The 19,793-nt window shown below is 34.5% G+C and overlaps 1 long non-coding RNA gene across 1 annotated transcript in view; it reads right to left on the minus strand.

The window, feature by feature from the left end:
* Positions 1-1,032: 1,032 nt before the first annotated feature.
* Positions 1,033-19,793, minus strand: part of LOC131063367 (uncharacterized) — a 60,755-nt gene continuing 41,994 nt past the window's right edge. The window contains exon 2 of the long non-coding RNA XR_009111051.2: positions 1,033-1,306. This is a non-coding gene — a long non-coding RNA (uncharacterized LOC131063367). The remainder of the gene's footprint in view (positions 1,307-19,793) is intronic.

The following is a 19,793-nucleotide window of genomic DNA, read 5'->3' on the forward strand; positions in this document are numbered from 1 at the left end:
ATATTGGTGCAATCATGCCCTCATATACAAATTTATGGGTCTTCGACCTTATTTACTACTCTTGGAATCTTGGGCTCCCTGGGTTTGGAATTCGGAAGGAGACATGGAGATTCTGTTGGCAGCCAATAATTATTTTTGGTGATTTTCTCTTACATAATAGATAGAAATAGGGTTTTTGAAGGGGGGCCTTATTTTTTTAATCAAGCGGGGCTCTTTATTAAACCTTGGCATGTTGGCTTTAATTATATCGAGGAGCTCCCCTCGAGGGTGCTTGTGTGGGTTTGGCTACCAAGGCTCTCATTGGAGTTTTGGAGGGATGAAATTTTTCATTCAATCTCACTTCTTTTGGGAAAATCTGTGGGTTCAGCTTTGCAAACTCGGGATCGAAAGGCAATTTTTTATATGTGAATTTGTGTTGAAGTTGATTTAAATAACCCATTACTAGACTCTATGGAAATTTGTTTGGGATCCCCTTCTTGGATTCAACAACTAGATAATGAGACTTTTCCATTTAGATGTTGAATCTATCACGAGTATGGTTATTTGTAGTGAAAATGTCCCATAAATAAGGCATCTCATTCAACAACTTTTGGCCTGCCTCAGTCTTCCCCTAGGGAGGATTTGGGGAAGGCTCCCTTTCCTGATGGAAATGCTCATAAGGAATGATTTATTCCTATAAAGCCTCACAATAAGGGTAGGGGACGTAAGAGAGCTTGGATGGATAGATAGAATTAGGGAATTGTTACCAAATTTTTATCACACCTAAATTTGGTGACCTATTACAGGCCTTATATACTAAAACAAAAAGAGGTACACAAAATTATTTTAGTTTCTTCAACAAGATTGCATTAGAGAGATGTGGAAAGATATAAATTTCAGATTTCACTTTTAAATAAACATGTATGTAATACAAAGTATTCTTTTTCAGATGTGCAATTGTTTAAACCAAACAAGAGATATTCATGTTTAACATTGCATAAAATACATATTTATTTATGAAAAGCAATTGTTTACAAGATCCCACACAAACCATGAGAATAACTGAGAAAAGATCTCATTGATCATAGAAATGTAAACACAAAAGAAGAAGAAGAATGTATGAAGAAGGAAAAGAAATAACCCATCATTCCCTAGATATATTGATGAGTTCTGAAGAAGATTCTTCTGACCAGTTTTGTTGATCCAAGCATTCCATTATCCACTCCATGTGATGACCTGAAAGAGAGAGATAAAATGGTTTGTTAGAGCTCCAGGTTATTCCTTTCACTGCTACATACACAATGCCACTCCTAGTGTGCCTGCACTGCTATATCAGATTCAGAACATAAGAGAAATAGTGTAGATGTGATGCCATGAGAAGTCTACAAGAACCATGTTTTTATCTAACTTGTTTGTTTCATGTGCAGATACAGGTTTTCATTTTATAAATATCATGTATGTGGGTTAAAATGGGCTCCCGAGGGGGTTGAGATCAACATACATGTCACTACTCACAGGGTGACACTAATAAGCTACCTCATGGAGTAGAATCATATCCAAAGTCCCATATACTGTCACTCAATGATAGTATAAACTACCATCCAGTGGCAGCATATACAACAATAAAAAAATGGTTGCACTCAATGAGGGACAACTAACTAGAACCATCACGCAAGTGCAGAACAGTATGAGAACAATACAATGATTCAAATATAAAGATAACATTACCCAAAATACAGTGAAATGCAAACAAAGATATGATTAGTTAAAACCATCAAAAGGAACAATAATCTCAATACACAGTGAATGGGGGGTATACAGACGTAATCTACACAGTCATTCATGATTATCACTAATATGATCGACAAAACCTTGTTCGTAGATCCAATAGTAGGTATAAAGGCCATATGTAACAGTGATCATTCCTATCTCTATGAAGGTAGTGAGAAGGAAACCAAAACTGTCATGAAGACAGTCAACAACCTATATAGACGATGAATGTTGCAAGGGTATCCAAACAACAGGCCACTAGGCATTGAAGAGATTATAGCCAATGAACAGTCATGAGAATCTTTCAAAAGGACACTTGTAACAGTGAAATGGATGGTATTATCAATGCAATCAAAGTATAAGACAATGAGGTAAATAGAGCATTATGAAACAATGAAAGAGATTGTAACATTAAGACAATCATAGTTTCATCAGTGATCAATGATAGTAGAATGGAGAGGAGTTTAACCGGTTAGTGCAGCCATCATGAGAAAGGCAGTCACCAAAATCAATACCAAAAGATTAATTTACAGTCATCCTTTATAGAGCTTCATGAGATAATGGCAATGGTTTGGATATAAAAGAAATATTTTTGTCAATATGGTTACACAAAGAGTAGTAATGTCCATAAATGACAGTGAGCACAGTGCAAAGCTAATGTTGCAGCAGTCAGCTACACAAGTAATGTAAAAGGATAGATCAAAGAGCCTTCACATAAATATGGTTATCATGATGATGCGACATGAACATAGCAAAGTGAGCAGCCCTTTAGGGTAATAACACCATTGCATGTAGAGATGTAAAACCATGAAGACCAACTTTTCAATGTCAAAAGTATAGGTTCATATCCCTAACAGTACAACAATGTCTAAGATAGTACAACAGAGTAGTGGGCATACTGACATGAACATAGTTTTCTTGAATTAAAATGACACAAAAGAGATAGTGCTTTGCAAATATTTATCAAGAGGATAAAAACAATTATAGGTGGTCATAGCATCTATGACAAGTTTTGTTCATAACATCAATGGAGGTAGAAAAATAAAGAAAGGCTTTGAGTGAATCACTATCAAATAATAGCTAGCACAGTCAAAAGGGTCAAATATCCATATACAGTTCAAGAGACATATATTGTAAGATACAGTTTCAACAGTCAATGTATTCCATAATAAAAAGGTCTTCATCATAAAGCATTCACCGTATATGGCATAAAGATAAGACCAACCATATTAAGAGCAGTATAGTGACTATGTAGCAGCACCTTATTGGTTTTAAGTGAGTGCAATCATCTAGATTATTCCAATACAGTGAGAAGAGACATCCTGGTCATGGAATAGAAAAGACAATATTTGTAAGACAATGATTTTAACAAAAAATGATAATTCTTGTTACAATAAATTATAGACTATACACAATGATTGCATGGAGTTAATGCAGAGTTACGACATGAAAGATCACAGGAAAGCATAAACTCATAGTCATCCCAGGAAGTTACAGTTCTCACATTAGGACAATTTCTTACCTCATAGGGTCTATGATAGAAGTTAGTAGTAAAAAAAGGATAGATAATGGAACCAAATGGAAAGTTTTTGAACAAACTATAATCATCTTGAAAGATAAGATTCATGGAGAAGCCCTCAAAAGGCAGGCAATACCAGAAATGTAGACTTTAAGAAGTTTGAGCATAAGCTTGTCCCCTTATACATGCCCAACACTTGGATCACCTACATGCAACTATAAAAATTTGATACAGTCTAAGGGTTAATAACAATCAGTTTCAAAGTTCAATAACACAAAGGTGATGTTATAACAATGATATGAGATCATATAAGTGAAAATAAATCATGTAGCAAATTACTTCACTATGACAGTGACATGAACACAAATAGCATTCACAATGACCATAATGAAAATGCAGTCCAATGAAATAGACGACAGTGGTAGAGGATTTTATAAAACCATTCTCGGACATGAGAGCTAGTGCAAAAGGTCTCAAAGCTACCAATCTTCAAGCGAAGGTCACAATCAACCTAAAACAGTGCATAGAACAATGTTTCTTTCCAATCCAGTGAACCGTTCACAAATCTTCCTTATAGAAACAATACCAAGACAAGCTACAACAATATAAAAGCAGTAACTTTTTAAAATACTTAATTTAAAGGTGCAAATATATTCAATGACTCAGAGCAGCCTGTTAACTTTCTCCAAATAGAAATCACTATTATTTAGCAGTGAAAGATGCATCTAACATATATAAAGGAAGCAAGTACAGTCTAAAGACACATAGAAAGCTATGGTTACAATGTGACAATACCCAAGAAATTCATGGCATATAGAATATCATCATGATTAGTTCTCAGCCGTGAAGAGAGAAGCAAGTGAGGCAGATGTACAATGAATTTATTCACTATCGAAGCTAGCAGCCCAAAACAATGAGCAATCATAATGTAAAGGGCCATAGACACAAATACAGTGTATTGAAGTTGCAGGCCTAAAAATCATAGATTATACCTATCTCACACTTTCAATGATATAGTCATTAACAGTGAATAAAGAACAATGATAAAGTTTTTCGAAAAAGACAGTGAATAGCATGAGCACCATAAGTAAACCTTGCCATGAGAGGAGCAACCTCAGCCATAAGACAGAGATCTTAGTCTTGACACCTTCATTGCATCATCACCAAAAGAGAAAAAACAAACCAAAGGAGTATAAAGACAATATCAGGACAATTTAGTTGCAGTCATGAAAGTGAGACGAGGAGATCACTGAACACTTGCAGCTAAAGTATAAAGCCTCCAAAGATGATAAACAATGAAAATGATATATACAAAATATAGTAAGGACTGTTAAAGAGAAAGCAAACACAATGGCATCACAACTACCTACAGTGCACTCAAAGGGAAAAATAAAAGATAGTTACAATAATATTTGCTAGCATAAGGATCACTATTCATAGATAAAGTTAAAAAAAAAACATTAGATCTAACAACTAGCTAAGGACAAAATCATTTGATATTACTGCATAGTTATAAGTTTTTTATTCTTGTTCTTATCATAGTCCATAAAGACCTAAGAATCTTTTGACAACAAAGAGTAACAGTGATACAAAAATCAGTATGTAGAGTAGATGGAGCATTCAGTGGTGCGATAAGCTTAGCAATCCAGGTAGTAGATTATAAATTAATTCTAGACATCTCTCTAAGATGCCACTGTTATATATACTGTCATCAAGCACTCAAGACAATCACTCGCGGGGAATATAGTCATAAAAATTAAGGATCAGAAAAGAAGCCTTGACTAGAGCAGAAAGAAAAGTATTTATCACTATAGACACTGCCATCACAACTCAAAACATGGACAAATTCATTAGGGTTTCAACAATCTCTAAGCAAAAGATAGTCCTCAAGGAATAAGAACAACAAACAATTCAAATTATCTCATGCCAAGAATGATAAATGTCATGGTTCTAAGGCAATGGATAACTCATTACCACATACTGATAGTTACAGTCGGCCTCAAAGTTTGAGTAGCAAAATAAGTGCCCATTAACAGTCAATATAGCAGCTATAATAAGGCAATGAGAAATATAAATGATCAAACTTATGAAGCAATGGCAGCCATAAAAAGAAAGATATACACAATAAGCGGTCATTTTATTATCTCAGCCAAAAGAATGATTTATAACAGGACAAAAGAACAAGTTGAAAAAAGAACTGCATGAGTGGTATTGAAGATATTCTTCCACATTTTGAAGAAAGACATCAACCATTATCATACATAATTAAAGATCAACAAAGAAATCATTTACAGTCTGAATATAGCATCTCACAATGAGATTATCCCCAGTCACAACATGAAACCCTAGGTATGGAGATACACAGTGAAAATGTAAAATATGACACATTACAGTCCATTTTCAGACATGGGAAAAGCATTTATGCCAAAACCCTAAATACATGCAGTAAGGTAAAGGAAAAAAATATGCTTTTATTCTTTCTAAAAGATAAATGATAAGTCTGCATAAATGGGGATATAAAACACCTACCATGCAAAGCCGAGTATGAGATTGTGTAGAAAAAACCATTTGTTCAAGCAAAAGTACGAGCCCTAGATCCATATCAGAACTTGGCATGTGTGCATAAAGAGCGACAAAGAAGGAAAAAGCCACTAAATTCTAGAGTTTAACCCAAAAGCATGCAAAGAAAGTTTGAACTTTAAAACCCTAGTTCGAGTATCAACTCAACATGCAAGGTCACCAAGCAGAGAGTTTTCCTCAAAGAAGACCAAATGAAATGCCATATTTTTAGGGTTATTTCCCTTTTCCCTCTTCATGCCCTAATTACCTCAAAATGGGCCTTTGTTTTTATTTATCATTTCATTAAAAATGAATCATACATCAAAATAAGCCGAGGTCCATGAATTTGAAGTCATTAAACCTAAGATGTATAGTGAGCCCCTCACGCAAGGAGGTTTAAAGGCTTTAATAAAAGCCTCTTATATTTTTATTTGAATTTGTATTTGAATTAATTTTATTAAGATTTAGTTTACTAAAATCTTAATAAAACTCTATTAAAATGCAAAATTTATAACTTGTAGAAAATAAAATTGTTTCAAAGGGAAAATTAATATTTTATATCTATCATTTAATTAAAATGATTTGTTTTAATTAAGTGATTAAAATAAAAGTATTTTTTAGGGAAGAAAGCAAAGGTAATATTCCCTTTCATGCAGTTTTTAGAGGGGCAAATATTTCTATCTTGAGGCTAGAATTTTCAGCTTGGCATGCAGTTTTTAGAGAGGGAGTTATTTTCAGTTCATGAGCTATTTTTAGGAATAGATTGTCATGCAGATTTTCAGTGAAGGGGTTGTTTTCTCAGTTCTATATTTGGCTTAGGTTGTCATGCAATTTTTTCAAAAGTTTGGCAACAGAGATGACAATTCTATTTTTAGCATAGGGGGTCTTTTTTTCATGCAGTATCAATGGCAGACCTATTTTGAGCATTGGAGGCTATTTTTGGCAGTGTTACACATGAGTTTTTAAGGCTATTTTGGGCAAATTCGCCCAAGGCTTTTTCTCATGAGATTTTTCATTTTAGGGTTTTTTGAAGAAGAGTTATCTATATATTCTTTTCTCCTTTTTTTCCCTCTGGTTCTTTCTTTTTTCTTACACATACAACAAAAATCATTGTATCTCAACACTTAGCAGTTTTTCAGATATTGTAATAGAGTTATATTTTCATTCAGTTTTACAATATAGAGTTATTTCCTTGTCAGTATTTCTTTCTGTTTCATCGTCGGGTGAGCGTTTTGACAGAGGTATTGTGATTTTTACAATCCTTTGCTCCGTCACGCTTTTGCTTTGCATAAGTAGGATAATTTCATAGTGATTTAGGTTGTGGATTGTGTTCACCTAGTTTTTTCGATTGCTTGCATGTTGTGAAAATTCACTTTTCCTACGTGCAGAAGTTGGATAGCTTCAAACCTTTTCACAATTTTTTTATGAAATCAATGGTCTAATTGACTTGTGAAGTATTTCATTTAGTATTGTAGTTCTTATATTTTTAGTGCAGTAGTTTAAAACTCACAATTTTGGTGTATCACCTCCATTAAGATAGGTTTTTCGTCACATGGAAGCTTTTCACGCTTTTCTCATAAAAAGTTAGTTGTAGGAGATCCATCAAGACAAGAAGTCGGCCTAGTCTCTGGAGATTCACCTTCAATTTGAGCAACCCACAAGCTCAAAGGTTTTTCCATGTTTCACAGGATTGATTGGTTTTGTACTTAGCATCACGAGTGCAATCCTCCATGACAATAGGAATATTTAACAAGTTTGAGGTTTTGGATGATTTGGTTCAAGAGGAGGGTATTCCAGCTGAGTCATCCTCTCGTCCTAAGCTACAAGGAGTGGCATTAAAGGAAGGCAAAGAGGGGGGATCAAAATTTATCTGCTGTGGATAAATAGGATGGGCAGATGGTAATGGATTTGCCTTCTCAAGGTATAGGTGCCAAATTTTTAGAAGGGACTCAGGCTGGGCCAGATGATTAGTTGTGATGGTGTCAGCTTTTTCTCCAGCTAAGGTAGCCTTGGAATCAGGGAAGAGAAACAAATCTTTTCCTACTTTAGGGCTACAACAAAAGCCCCTTAAGAAAGGGCCTTCAAAAAAACCCTCAAGGAGTGGATGAAAGACAGATCAAGAGAAAGTCAAGATTATTGGGGATACATTGGTTGAGTCAGGGTCTGTGAAACCCATTGATTCCCACTTCTCCCATCCCCATAAATGATTTCTTTATCATGTAATGTAAGGGGTTTGAATAGCACCCCTAGACAAAAGGTTGTTCAGGATTTGATTGCTTCTCATTTCCTTGATTTTGTATTTATTCATAAAACTAAGTTAACTGTTAAAGGTATGGTAAATGGATCTCCCAGTATTTGGTCTTGTGGTGTATGTCAATGCATTGGTGCCCATGGCATGTATGACACAATGGCTCTCTTTTGGGATCCTAGAAAGGTTATCCCTCAATGGTAAATTTAAAGTCATTCCTCTCTCTCCATGGTTTCTACTAGTTTGGAATCAAGTGAAACTTGTCTTCTCACTAATGTTTATGTTCCCACTGATATCTTGGGCAAATCACAACTTTGGGTGCATATCAGACTTATTCATTCTCTGGCACCCTTTCTTCCTTGGGTTATTGTTGGGGACTTCAATGAAGTTTGTAGCTTGGAAGAAAAAAGAGGGGATATGGCTAGGCTTGATCCTTCTACCACCCTCCTTAATGAAAATATTGAATTCTTGAATGTTATCAATGTGAAGCCAATTAATGGTATCTTTACTTGGAATAATAGGAGAAGGGGAGCTATTTCTGAGAGACTGAATATATTTCTTGTCTCTTGCTTTTGGCTGAGTGGTAGATGGAATGTACTAGTTCAGAGATCTTGGATTGGAGAGGGTCTGATCACTAGCCAATTAAAATCTCCATGCTTCCCCCTAAAATCTCAAATAATCCCTCCTTTAAGTTTTATCTCATGTGGTTGCATGATATTTATTTTCTAGGATTTAATGAATGATTGGTGGTATGAAGGAAAGCCTTCTTATGGCACAACTATGCATACTTTTGTCAAAAGTCTGGAATATGTGAAGTATAAGCTTAAGACATGGAATAGACAGTGTTTTCAAAATCTCCACTTTAATAAAATGGTTGTGCAAGCTCAATTGGATTCTATCACTTGTGTTATTCATGATTAAGATCTTTCCCTAGAGCTCAGTAAGGAGGAGTCTTTGGTAGTTAAGGAACTAGAGGAATGGGTTCTTCTAGAGGAGATCTTCTAGAAACAGAAGTCCAAAATTTATTGGCTTTAGGAAAGAGATAAGAATACCGCTTTCTTTCATAACTCTATCAGAGCTCGAAGAAATGACACTCTCATTACCTCTCTGGTGTCTTCGGGGGGAGCTCAACATTCTTCTTTGAGTGAAATTTATCTGGAAGCTTTTCAGTATTTCTTGTCCCTATTTACAAATGATTCTCTTCCTACTCAAGAGGAATCCGCTATTCTTGCTTGCATTCCATCGCTGGTTTCCAATGATTTGAATATGGGTCTCATTCTCCCTATTTCGTTGCAGGAGGTGGAAGATGTTTTTCATATGAAAAAAGGTAAAGCTCCAGGCCCTGATGGCTTCCCAGTTGAATTTTTCAAGAATATTGGGAAATTATTAAGCTTTATCTTTTAGCAGTTGTTTAGGACTCGCATATAAATAAGAAAATGTTAAGAGCTATGAATGCTACTTTTATAGCTTCGATTAATATTAATATTTAGTTTCAAGAAAATCTTAATAAAACTCTATTAAAATGCAAAATTTATAACTTTTAAAAAATAAATTGTTTTAAAGGGAAAATTAATATTTTATTTCAATCATTTAATTAAAACAGTTTGTTTTAATTAAGTGATTAAAATAAAAGTATTTTTTTAGGGAAGAAAGCAAAGGTAATATTCCCTTTCATGCAGTTTTTAGAGAGGCATATATTTTAATCTTGAGGCTATAATTTTCAGCTTGGCATGCAGTTTTCAGAGAGGGAGTTGTTTTCAGTTCATGAGCTATTTTAAGCAGCAGATTGTCATGCATATTTTTAGTGAACAAGTTGTTTTCTCAGTTCTATATTTGGCTCAGGCTGTTATTCAAATTTTTTAGAAGTGGGGTTCTTTTTCGGAGAGCTATTTTTGGCAACAGAGATGAAAATTCTATTTTTAGCACAAAGGATCTTTTTCATGCAGTATCAGTGGCAGACCTATTTTGAGCATTGGAGGGTATTTTTGGCATGGCTACACATGAGTTTTTTAGGTGCCCAAGACTTTTTCTCATGCAATTTTTCATTTTAGGGTTTTTTGAAGGAGAATTAGCTATATATCCTTTTCTCCTCCTTTTTGTTCCTCTGGTTCTTTCTTTTTTCTTACACATACAACAAAAAACATTGTATCTCAACACTTAGCAGTTTTCAGTTATTGTAATAGAGTTATATTTTCATTCAGTTTTATAATACAGAGTTATTTCCTTGTTAGTAGTTCTTATTTTTTCATTGTTAGGTGAGTGATTTGATAGGGTTATTGTGATTTTTACAATCCTTTGCTCCATCATGCTTTTGCTTTGCAGAAATAGGATAATTTTACAGTGATTCAGGTTGTGGGTTGTTTTCACCTAGTTTTTTTATTCCCTGTATGTTGTGAAAATTCACTTTTCTTACGTGCAGAAGTTGGATAGCTTCGAACCTTTTGATAAATTGTTTATGAATTTAGTGGTCTAATTGACTTGTGAAGTGTTTCATTCAGTATTGCAGTTGTTATAGTTTTAGTGCAGTAATTTAAAACTCATAATTTTGGTGTATTACCTCCATTAGGATAGGTTTTTCTTCACATGCAAGATTTTTACCCTTTTCTCATAAAAAGTTAGTTGTAGGAGATCCATCAAGACAGGAAGCCAGCTTGGTCTCCAGAGATTCACCTTCAATTTGAGCAACCCACAGGATCGAAGGTGTTTCCATCTTTCACAACATTGCTTGGTTTCACATTTAGCATCACAGGTGCAATCCTCCATGACAACAATTTTTGGCACGCCCCGTGGGACACGTTTGAGCTGTTACAACTCAAAAAAGCTCCATTTTTGTTGTTGTTTTGATATTAACAACAGTATTCTAGCCTTTTGAGGTTATTTTCTAAGTACCCGATGACTCTATTTTTTGGTTTTATGTGCAGAACATGTCTTAATACCATATGAGAAAGTATCAAACCAGACAAAGTGAGGATTCAGTTGAGCACACTGAACTACCACCATCACAGAGGAGGTCAAGAACAATGAAAAAGATAGAGAAAACAACAAATTCAGCAGATGCATCAGTTGAAGATTTTCTTGAGATCCCAAATTCTAATTTTCTGTCTAATTCTTCTCCTCTGTCTAATTCTCAACTTAATTTTGCCACCCGTATAAATCCTATTTTTGCAACAACTCTAGTTCAACCATTTATTACCCAAAATCTACCAATTAATCCACCAGTAAATATTCAACTAATTCTAATGGCCATACCAAGAGAACATGCTTTTGTACCCTTTAATGGAGGCAACCCTTTAAATCTGACCCAACATGATCCCATACCAAGAGTAGCTCTAAAAAGTCTCCCTATTTTCACTAGTGAAGACCATGTCACATTCATTGAGCACATAAGAGATATTGCATCCTTGTGTGCAGTTCACCATATAACCCAAGAGAACGTAGCACTCAGGCTACTAGCAGCATCATTCAAAGGCAAAGCACTCGAATGGTTCAGAGGTTTGCAAATTAATTCAGTTAATGATTGGGATGATTTAGGTGATTAGCTAACAAAGAAATTTGTAGATAAGTCAGATCACCTGTCATTGGTTGAGCAAATGATCACTATTAAGAGGGTTGTGCAAGAGCAGATGACTGATTTCAACTACCGTTTTGAGCGAACCTGGAATAGAATTCCTACAACGGTAAAACCGTCTGCTGAACATGCATTTTTATATTATTTGAGGGCCTTAAACATCGATATTGTTGTTATGATTCAGTCTATGGGTGGGGTTACATTACCAGAAGTTTATGACATATCTATTAGAGAAGAAAACAACCTTATACAAGCTGGTAAAATTTTCCCTAGGCCTCTTATGCCTATGTTTCTTGATATTCAACCTTTAATGCCTTTGCAAGTACCCCCTTTAGTTGCATTACCCGTTGTTCCAGCACTAGGATTCCAAAATTTTGCTCATAACAATGTTGTTACAACAAATTCAGAGCCGCAAGAGCTCAAGGGTACCCAAGAAAAGATGGCAAAATTATTGCAGACTGTTAGCAATGATTTAGTGAGCCTTAAAAATCAGCAAGGTCAAAATTACAAACCTTGCTAGCCCCAATATCAGCCTAATAGACCCAATTACCAAAATGATCCTCAGAATCAAAGAAGAAATTATAATAATAGATAAAACCAACAATATAACCAGAATACTACTAGCAATTCAAAAGAGATTGTCCCTGTTCAAAACAACTTGGCACAAAATTGGTGTTTTCCATGCCAACAAGCCCATAATCAAGCATCCTGCTTGAATGCAATGCATGCACAGTCACATGCTTTGATGGCACAAAATAATTCTACGTCTTTTCAGGATGCAAGGGTTATTGAAGAACTAGAAGGTCCTAAGGTTACTTTACTAAATTGGAAGGGTGAAGATTTTTGTGGTGTTAATCAGGAACAAGTGCAAAAATAGCCTCATACACCTATTGTAGCTAACACAAGGTCAAAAAAGTGTGCTATTGACATTGGACAACAAGCTACAAATTATCAACAAGCTATAAAGAATGGACAACAAGTTGGAACTAGTCAGTAGCAAGCTGATAAGGCAAAACAATAGCAAGGCAATTCAAAACAACATTCTTCTACAAGCCAGCAAGCTGCTAGGGTACCTCCACCTATCCAAAATGTGTAGATTTTACCAAGAGGACAACCTACAACAATGAGACAACAACAAAAAGTACACTTTCAACCTAAATCAACTCAGCCAAAGCCTGTTGTTCCAAAAGTATAGCAAAAGGTTAGTGGTCCATCTTTCAATATTGTTGAATCTATGAAAAAGACCATTGTTTCCATGTCTATGATAGATGCTTTGCACATTCCCGGTCAAAAAGACATGCTGCTGGAAGCCTTAGCTAATATTTCCTTGATCAATGAGCCTTAGAAAGATCATCATAAAGTTGTGCTAGCCAATGATACTCAGGATAAGAGTAGTTAGCCAACCCAAATAGAAAAACCTCCTTTTTATGTGACCTTAATAATAGGCCATCATCTAATCCATAATTGCATGATAGATTTAGGAGCCAATAGTTCTATAATGCCTAAACAGCTAGTTGACAAACTTAGTTTGACATATGAACCCATTTCTAGAGGAGTTGTCTAGCTAGATGGTACGACAGTAAAGTCAGTTGGAGTTATCAAAGACCTTGGTCTAACCTTACATGCCTGTCCTAACTTCATAATCCCTCATAATATCTATATAATTGATTTACCATCATATTTTTCTATCTACCTATCTAGAGATTTCATAGCTAAGTTGGGAGGTTACCTTTCCTCTGATTGGTCTCACATGTTCTTTAGAACCAGATATGGCACTAAGGTGACCATCAAATCAGAACCTTTGGCCAATGACCATTTGGAAACATACACACCAAGTCCCACAAATGTAGATATTCTTGTCCATGCACATGAAGAAGTAACCGCTATTCAAGATCTGAACACACCTATTGAGGGTATACCCGATGTAAGTATAGTCTTCAGACAAGTAGTGCTGCGGTTAAAACACTTCGTTGGTGAAGCGACCACCAAGGATCAAATCCCTGTTGGGCCTTTGTTCTCGCAAGGCCTTGTGCCTTTGTTGGGCCATTGTGCTCACAGATTTGAACAAGTGAAGTGTGGGGATGAGGTCCCCCGTTTGTGGCCTCACTAGTTCATAGCTTCAGGTCAAAAGCATTTACCCCTTAAATAAAAAAATGAGGGTATACTCGATGTAATTTTGGATGAGTGGGCAGATCAGAATACTGAAGAAGATCCTTTCAACAACATGGATGAAGTAGGACTTGGTATTTACATGATTCATGAGGAAGTTATTGATGTTCCTAACCTTGAGAAAGATGAAAAATAACAGAACCAGCAATCAAGAGCAAAAAAATCAGGTTTGGCAACTCTACTTTGATGGTTCAAGAGGTAAAAATGGTTCTAGAGGTGGTGTTATGCTTGTTTCACTCAAAGGTATTAAATATTTCACTGCTTTCAAATTTTCTTTCAGCCGCACAAATAATACAACAGAATATGAGTCACTTGCTCATGGTCTGGAATGGGCTAGAAAGAAAAATATTAAGTGTTTAAAAGTCTTTGGTGATAGTGAATTAGTGGTGAATCAACTTAGAAACATTCATGTCACCTAAAATGATGTTTTAAAGATTTATAATCATAGAATCTAGGATTTGATTAAAGATTTTGAGGCTTTTAACTTGTTGTCCATACCTAGAAATTAGAACAAAGAAGCAGATAGGCTTGTTGCCTTAGGTGCTCAGTTTGATATTCCAAAAGAAATAGAAAATATTGATAGAAAACAGTATGTTAAAGTTGTTGTAAGGCCCTTAGTTCCAAATAACACTATTAATTGGCAGGTTTTTGACTCGGATGAGCAGATTGCAAACTTCCTAATTGAAGAAGTTGAGTTTTCTGCCAGAAATCAATGTAATTTCAATCAATAGTATGAAAATTAGTTTCTTCAACTAAAAAATAATAAGTTTCCCAAGGGTTTGGTAACCCTTGAATCTATTTTTAATACAGATGACCAGGTTAGAAAGGACAATGACAACTTGTTTGTGAAGGAGGAACACTATGAGCCCATTGAAATATTCAAGGACAAGCTGCTGAAAATTGGCAAGGTATGTATTTCTGAATAAAGGCATGCTTCTGTATTACTTTGTAAATAATTCAATGATATATTTGCATGGAGGTATGAAGAATTGAAAGGATTTGATCCTTACTTAGCTTAGCATACCATAAAATTGGTAGACAATGCAAAACCAGTTAGGCAATAACAAAGGCCTCTTAATCCAAAATTAGAGCATCTTATGAAGACTAAGATAAATAAGTTGATTGAAGGAAATATCATATTTCCAATCAAACACACATCCTGGGTGTCTAATCTAGTTCCTGTTAGGAAGAAGAATGGAGAACTCAGACTGTGTATTGATTTTAGAGACCTAAATAGAGCCTCTATGAAAGACCATTACCCGTTGCCCTCAATGAAACAAATTTTGTAGGTTGTATCAGGTTCAAAGAGATTCTCATTTCTTGATGGTTATTCAGGATTTAACCAAATTTTGGTCAAAGAAGAAGACCAATATAAAACAACATTTAGCACCAAGTGGGGTACAATGAATTACAAGAAAATGCCCTTTGGATTGTCCAATGCAGGGGCAACATTCCAAAGAGCAATGGACATGGCTTTTCAAGGCTTGATCAACAAGTTTGTTCTAGTTTACTTAGATGATATTACTATGTTTTCTAAAACATCTAATGAATATCTTGACCATCTCAGATAGGTATTTGAGAGATGCAGGGAGTATGGAGTTTCATTGAATCCTAAAAAGAGCATATTCGTTTTCCATGAAGGCAAATTGTTGGGATATATTATTTCTAAACATGGTATTAGCATTGACCCTGAGTGGATAACAATCATACTTGCACTACCATTACCAGTACATAAGAAGGGACTTCAAAGACTCATAGGTAGGATTAACTTCATTAGAAGGTTTATTCCTAATATTGCAGCATTAATGTAGCCACTTACTGTAATACCCTAAAAATGGTCATCTAAACCATGAGCCCCTAATCTCAACAACTTTACCAAGGTCCTAACCAAAGGCAATAAATCAATCTTGAGCACATTATTAATTCTTTAATCATCAAATATCACATGGCAAATCAATTACTCAATATTAATTAAATGTTTATTTAATTAATTGAATCATTTCCAAGAATATCATTTTGATCAATTATCTTATTTAATTAATTAATAAAACTGCCATTTAATCATGCAAAAAGAATTAATTTATTACAAAAGAGGAATTAATTACAAAACAAGAGTTGAATTGAAATTAAAATAAAAGAATTGAATTGAGAGAGAAATCAAACTTGAGATATTATTTCTTTTTCTAAATTTAGAACTTGAAATCAGAAAAACAATTAATTGAATTATTGAATTATTCTCTAAAATTAGAACTCAAAGCTTTTCAGAAAAAGAAGTTCAGTTGCATTGAAAAGACTCTTTTCTTGAATAAATAAAAGAATTATCTATTTTTATCACAAATGCATGGAATTAATTTATTATTATTTCCAATGCAACTTGGACTTCTAATTTGAATGCATTTCAATTAAACTATAATTGGAATCTATCTCAAGGTTAACTAAACCTGATTTCTCAATTATTTGCAATTAATCCTAAATTGAGCTTTTTTTTATCTTTTCTCTTGTGATTCTCTATAAATTCAGTCTTCAGCTCTCATTCCAATTCACCCCAGAGATTTTTGAGAACACGCTTGGAGATTATTATCACGCTAATTTCGTTCTGGAGTCATTGAAGATATATTGTGCTTTTTAGATTATTTGCATCCATTATTGCTTGAATCCATATTATTTGCATCCATATTTAGTTTTACTCATCCATATTGCTTGAATCCATATTTGCTTGAATCCATATTGCTTAAATTTGTTATTTGCTTGAATTATTCATCCATTTTGCATCCATATTTAGTTTTACTCATCCATATTGCTTGAATCCATATTTGCTTGAATCCATATTGCTTGAATTCGTTATTTGCTTGAATTATTCATCCATTTTGCATCCATATAGTTAATATCATATAGATTAAATCCTTCATCTTGGTGTAGTCTAGTCACTAGTATTGCTTATAAAAATCTGAGAGCAATCTTATACTCACATCTTTTAGAAGGCAATTAGTCGCTTTGTTATGGTTTATTATTGATTGATTATTATTTACTAACCATACATATAATGACTTAATTGAAGTGTTGTGCTTGCAGCTACAGACCCTTTTTCACACACACATCTCTGACGCCCACCGTGGGGCAGAAGACTACATTTTTCGGCCTCCAAGACTGACTGCTTATTTTTTTGTTATTTTCCAGATTTCAGATTTTTTGATTTTTCGTTCGTACATCTCGTACGACATTTCCCACAGGCTGAAACGACAAACTGCAGGTGTCGTACGAACTAGAATCCTGTCTCGTACGAGTTGGGATCCTGTATAGTACGAGTTTTCATACTGTCGTACGACTCTGTATTTATGGTAAAAAATTAAAAAAGAGGCAAATTTTCATGATTTTTATTGATTATTCTGACGAGTGACCCTGACTGTTTATCTGTCTATCTCAGAATTTTTCATAGCATAATCAGTTTTTGCAGAATGTTTGTCAAAGAATATGCTTGTCGCACAAAGAGAATATGACTACTGATTCATTGTCTTTGCAGGTTGCCTAAGGAGAATCGACTAAAAATTGTGTATTCTTTAAATTTATTTTTAGGAACCTAACTTGCTATCTGGTTAAAGAACAAATCTATCTTTCATGTTTTTAGAAGATTCTGAGAGGTAGGAGAGTATGCTCTTATCTTTTTCTAGACAATCAGAAATCCAAACCCTTGAGGATTTTTCTTTGTTTGAGATTTGTACATATTTAACAGGCCTGCCCTCCCGAGGGGTTGAAAAACTCTTAAAGCCATTATGGCTGGTGTGAGGGGAACGACCTAATTGGGAACGACTAAACGCCAAGTACTCCAACCCACTATAAAATAAATGTAATTTGATGAAAATCAAGTCAACGACAGTGCTCGGGAATAGCTCTCCTCCATACCTTCGAGTATATTAAACCTTGGTTTTCAAGGTTGGGAGACCTCTTCATTGAGTCTATACCTCGACGCCCTGAACGGATCCCTGACTAGTTCCAATTAAAATTAGAAGCTATCCGGTTCATCTCTGTAGTACCCCTGCCCTAATAAATTTCTAATCTTAGTTTTATCTTAGTTAGTTTATCATAATATAATGATTATAGTCAGATGTTTGATTTAATGCATAGCTGTTGATGTGGTTTCCACACTAGTTGTATGCAAGTTATTTAGTGTTCCTATTTCATGGTATTAATATCGGGCTAACGCTTTCATTAAGTTTATATATGTATGCATGTATGACTCTTGGTTGCAGGAGATTTCAGGTACAACGCCGCATGAGTGCGAGGTTTGTCTTCACCTGGATTTGCAGGTTTGAGTGTACCTCTTTAATCCTTAGAGTTGGATTAGGTGGTCGTAAGACCCTAGTTGACCATAGTCGTGCTCAAGTGAGCATCGCCAGTCGTCGTCGATATTCTCTTTTTGTTTGGGTTTGCGAGTCATCTATCTGGTTGACTTTCTTGGTTTGCGTGCTTGGTGTGTATGGTTAAATTGATTAATTAGTCCTTAGTATTCAATTTGATTAAATATGTGTTTGTGCATTAAAGATTAATGGACTAAATTAATCGAGATTTCGTATGCGATTATCGTTGATATTGGGTTGCTCGTCTTAAATTGGGAGTAAGTTCAATTAAATGGTTGATTTTGAATATTAAATGCATTTTGTATATGCTGTTGAAAAAGAAAGATTTAAATTTAATTGCAATAGAATTAATTTAATCTTTTGGCATTTTTGAAATAGAAAGGTTAAATTTCAGTTGAGTGAGAAAATCAATTTTGAATTGAAAAGCAATTTAATTTGTTGATATAGTTGGAAAATAGTAATTTTTGGGAATTATTTCTAAATAAAAATTTTAATTCCAAAAAATGAAATTTTGGTCAACTCTTCTTTATAACCTAGACTTTTCGAAATTTTGGAGGATGGATATTTTTGGAAAAATGTTTGTTGGAAAAGAAGATTTTTTTGGATGAAATTTGGGGGTTTTGGATGGGGAAGGATTCCTGGAGCTGCAGATTGGGGCTCTTCAGCAGATCTTGCCAGGAATGCGAGATAAGGTAGGATTCAGATCCATCTCTTCGATTTTTGGTTGTATTGTTCTTGCTTTTTCAAAACCAAATATTGGATATCAATCAAAAATGGCTATTCATGAGGAACTCTTGTTTAAATCTCCATTGGGTGTTCTCAAATTCAAATTCTATTTTAGAAATTAGATGTTGTTGGAAAGAATAGTTGAGTATTGAGTTTAAATGCCCATTTTGCCCAAGTATGGGTTTTTTGTTGAAGAAATTACTCATGGTTTGATATTCTTCAAATTGTTTAAGGATTTGAAACTTTACTCTTGCTGGGAAAATTCTCATTTTAAGTTTATATGAAGCTGTGTGTTTTAAAAAAATATATATATATATCAAATGGGGTTCTGGTTTTTTAAAAAAAATAAATAAAATTTTGTTAGTCTCTGGGAGACTGTTTTTGTTTCAGACTGTGTTTTACACAGTAAGCAAATTTTTAAAGAAAAAAATTAAGAAAAAAAAATTAAATAATTGTTTTCGTTGGGGAGCTGCGTATCCCATTGGGATAGCAGTGCACCCCAAGGGGAGTTGCATGCTTCCCTTTGGGAACAACAGTGCTCCCTTTGGGGAATGTTGCGTGCTCCCTTGGGAAGCAGCGCTTCCCCTTTGGGGGCTGCGTGAGCTTTCCATGGGGGACCACGTGGGGTCCACGTGGAAACCCCCCCCTTTTTAATTTGTATATTTTTTTATTTTTTTTTATTTTTTAGTTTAAAAAAGAAAAAATTAATAAATAAAGTTATTAGTTTAAAATTCCTTTTTTTTTATATAAAGTGATTAATCAATTATTAATTAATATTAATATATAATAATATATATTTATTAGTGGGAATAAACGTATATATGCTGATGAATATTTAATTAGATTATTATGCAAGATTTAATATTAATTGTGTATATTTTGGGAAGATGAAATATTGTT

This window comes from Cryptomeria japonica, chromosome 10 (assembly GCF_030272615.1).
Source record: "Cryptomeria japonica chromosome 10, Sugi_1.0, whole genome shotgun sequence".
In the NCBI taxonomy this organism is placed as follows: Eukaryota; Viridiplantae; Streptophyta; class Pinopsida; order Cupressales; family Cupressaceae; genus Cryptomeria; species Cryptomeria japonica.